Below are 4,299 nucleotides of genomic sequence, written 5' to 3' on the forward strand. Positions count from 1 at the left end.
AAACCTTACAGAGAATCTCGAAAAAGAAGTAATGGCCAAACCCGACAACAACGCAGGGAAGATGCTTGGTAACTTCACTGCACCAAATTCCAATTTTCATGGAAGAAGCATCTCAATCCCTGCCATTGGAGCAAACAATTTTGAGCTTAAGCCTCAATTAGTTTCTCTGATGCAACAGAATTGCAAGTTTCATGGACTTCCATCAGAAGGTCCTTTTCAGTTCTTAACTAAATTCTTGCAGATCTGTGATACTGTTAAGACCAACGGAGTTGATCCCGAGGTCTACAAGCTTATATTTTTTCCCTTTTGCTGTAAGAGACAGAGCTAGAGTATGGTTGCACTCTCAACCTAGAGATAGCCTGAACTCTTGGGATAAGCTGGTCACGGCTTTCTTAGCCAAATTCTTTCCTCCTCAAAAACTGAGCAAGCTTAGAGTGGATGTTCAAACCTTCAGTCAGAAAGAAGGTGAATCCCTCTATGAAGCTTAGGAAAGATACAAGCAACTGACCAAAAAATGTCCTTCTAACATGCTTTCAGAATGGGTATATTCTATGATGGTCTGTCTGAATTGTCTAAGATGTCATTAGACTATTCTGCAGGTAGATCTATTCACCTGAAGAAAACGCCTGCAGAAGCTCAGGAACTCATTGAAATGGTTGCAAATAACCAGTTCATGTACACCTCTGAAATGAATCCTGTGAATAATGGGACACCTCAGAGGAAGGGAGTTCCTGAAATTGATACTCTCAATGCCATATTGGCTCAGAACAAAATATTGACTCAGTAAGTCAATATGATTTCTCAAAGTTTGAATGGTTTGTAAAATGCATCCAACAGTACTAAAGAAGCATCTTCTGAAGAAGAAGCTTATGATCTTCAGAACCCTGCAATGGCAGAGGTGAATTACATGGGTGAACCCTATGGAAACACCTATAATCCTTCATGGAGAAATCATCCAAATTTCTCATGGAAGGATCAACAAAAGCCTCAACAAGGCTTTAACAATAATAATGGTGGAAGAAACAGGTTTAGCAATGGCAAGCCTTTTTCATCATCCTCTCAGCAACAGATAAAGAATTCTGAGCAGAGCCCTTCTAGCTTAGCAAATATAGTCTCTGATCTATCTAAGGCCACTCTAAGTTTTATGATTGAAACAAAGTCCTCCATTAGAAATTTGGAGGCATAAGTGGGCCAGCTGAGTAAAAGAGTCACTGAAAATCCTCCTAGTACTCTCCCAAGCAATATAGAAGAGAATCCAAAAAGAGAGTGCAAGGCCATAACCTTACTTGGTGTGGCCGAACCTAGAGAGGAGGAGGAAGACATGAATCCCAGTGAGGAAAACCTCATGGGACGTCCTTTGGACAAAAAAGAGTTCCCAATTGAGGAACCTACTGAATCTGAGGCTCATCTAGAGACCATAGAGATTTCATTGAACCTACTTCTGCCATTCATGAGCTCTGATGACTATTCCTCCTCTGAAGAGGATGAAGATATTACTGAAGAGCAAGTTGTTAAGTACATTGGAGTAATCATGAAGCTGAATGCCAAGTTATTTGGTAATAAGACTTGGGTGGATGAGCCCCCCTTGCTCACCAATGAACTGAATAACTTGATTAGGCAGACATTACCTCAAAAGAAAGAGGATCCCGAAAGGTTCTTAATACCTTGTACCATAGGCACCATGACCTTTGAGAAGGCTCTGTGTGACCTGAGGTCAGGCATAAACCTTATGCCACTCTCTGTAATAGAGAAACTGGGAATCTTTGAGGTTCAAGGTGCAAGAATCTCACTAGAGATGGAAGACAAATCAATGAAACAGGCTTACGGACTAGTAGAGGACGTGCTAGTGATGGTTGAAGGCCTTTACATCCCTGTTGATTTCATAATCCTAGACACTAGGAAAGATGAGGATGAATACATCATCCTTGGCAGACCTTTCCTAGCCACAGCAAAAGCTGTGATTGATGTTGACAGAGGAGAGTTGGTCCTTCAATTAAATGAGCACTACCTTATGTTCAAGACTCAAGGTTCTCCTTCTGTACACATGGAGAGGAAGCATGAAAAGCTTCTCTCAATACAGAGTCAAACAAAGTCCCCACATTCAAACTCTAAGTTTGGTGTTGGGAGGGCACAACCAAACTCTAAGTTTGGTGTTGAGAGGCCACAACCATGCTCTGATTATCTGTGAGGCTCCATGAGAGCCCATTGTCAAGCTATTAACATTAAAGAAGCGCTTATTGGGAGGCAACCCCATTTTTATTTATCTATGTTATTTAATGTTTTCTTTAGGTTGATGATCATGTGGAGTCACAAAAACAACTGCAAAAATCAAAGCAAAATCAAAAACAGCATTAAAAATAGTACACCCTAGAGAAAAAACTTACTGGCGTTTAAACGCCAGTAAGGGTAGCAGGATGGGCGTTAAACGCCTAGTCTGGCACCATTCTGGGCTTTTAACGCCAGAAATGGGCACAAGACTGGTGTTTAACACCAAAACAATGCACCAACCTGGCGTTAAACACCAGGACAGGTATAAAAGCTGGCGTTTAACGCCAGAAACAAGCAGCAGTCTAGTGTTAAATGCCAGGATTGCACAATAAGGGCATTTTTACACACCTAAATGGAGCAGGGATGAGAAGTCCTTGGCCCCTTAGGATCTGTGGACCCCACAGGATCTCCACCTACCCCACCTCTCTCTCTCTCCCCCTCACACATCTCTATAACACTCTACCCAAAACACCACTCACCTATATTCTCTTCACCAATCACCTCCATACCTCTTCCCCAAAAAACCCACCAACCTCACTTTCAAATTCAAACACTTTTCCCTCTCAAACCCACCCAATTCCATTCGGCCACTCTCCCTCTCTTTCCCTATAAATAGGCCTCTTCACTCCTTTATTTTCACACATCACAAACCCTCTCCTATCCCCTTGGCTGAATGGTACACAAAATTGTGATACACCAACAACTTGGTCGCACAATTGTAAGCTCACTTCTTTTTCACAACTTCGCACAACTAACCAGCATGTGCACTGGGTCGTCCAAGTAATAAACCTTACGTGAGTAAGGGTCGATCCAAAGGAGATTTTTGGCTTGAAGCAAGCTATGATCACCTTGAAAATCTTAGTCAGGCGGATTCAAATGGGTTATGGAGTTTTCATAATTAAAATATAAATAAAACATAAAGTAAAGATAGAGATACTTATGTAATTCATTGGTGAGAATTTCATATAAGTGCATAGAGATGCTTTGTTCCTGTTGAATCTTTGCTTTCCTACTGCCTTCATCCAATCCTTCATACTCCTTTCCATGGCAAGCTATATGTTGGGTTTTACCGGCGTCAATGGCTACCTCCCATCCTCTCAGTGAAAATGGTCCAAATGCGCTGTCACTGCACGGCTAATAATCTGTCGGTTCTCGATCATGTTGGAATAGAATCTAGTGATCCTTTTGCGTCTGTCACTACGCCCAACACTCATGAGTTTGAAGCTCGTCACAGTCATCCCTTCCCAGATCGTACTCGGAATACCACAGACAAGGTTTAGACTTTCCGGATCTCAGGAATTGCCGCCAATAATTCTAGCTTACACCACGAAGAATAGTGATGAGTGTCACGAATCATCACATTCATCATGTTGAAGTGCAGTAAATATCTTAGATTAAGAATAAGCATGAATTGAATAGAAAACTGTAGTAATTCTATTAATACTCGAGGAACAGCAGAGCTCCACACCCTTAATCTATGGTGTGTAGAAACTTAACCGTTGAAAATACATAAGTGGTCTGGAGGTCCAGGCATGGCCGAATGGCCAGCCTCCCCAAATATGAAAATATGAATTCGAAAATAGGGAAAAAGACCACCAGTACAATAGTCAAAAGTTTTATTTATAATGAAACTAGCTAATAGGGTTTACAGAAATAGGTAAACGATGCAGAAATTCACTTTCGTGCCCACTTGGTGTGTGCTTGGGCTGAGCATTGAAGCTTTCACGTGTAGAGGTCTTCCTTGGAGTTAAACACTAGCTTTGGTGCCAGTTTGAGCGTTTAACTCCAACTTTTATGCCAGTTCTGGAGTTTTGACTTTAAAATAGGGTAGAGAAGGCGCGTTTGAACGCCAATTTGTGTCATCAAAACTTGAGCAAAGTATGGACTATTATATATTGCTGGAAAGCCCTGGATGTCTGCTTTCCAACGCAATTAAGAGTGCGCCATTTGGAATTCCGTAGCTCCAGAAAATTTACTTCGAGTGCAGAGAGATCAGAATCCAACAACATCAGTAGTCCTTTGTCAGCCTCT

The 4,299-nt window shown here is 41.6% G+C and overlaps 1 non-coding gene across 1 annotated transcript; it reads right to left on the bottom strand.

Moving 5' to 3' along the window:
• Positions 1–425: 425 nt before the first annotated feature.
• Positions 426–533, bottom strand: LOC130953524 (small nucleolar RNA R71). Its single transcript, XR_009075694.1, has one exon. It is a non-coding gene; the product is annotated as a small nucleolar RNA R71 (small nucleolar RNA).
• Between the last annotated feature and the right edge of the window lie 3,766 nt (positions 534–4,299).

The sequence above is a fragment of the Arachis stenosperma genome, chromosome 9, assembly GCF_014773155.1.
Source record: "Arachis stenosperma cultivar V10309 chromosome 9, arast.V10309.gnm1.PFL2, whole genome shotgun sequence".
Lineage (NCBI taxonomy): Eukaryota > Viridiplantae > Streptophyta > Magnoliopsida > Fabales > Fabaceae > Arachis > Arachis stenosperma.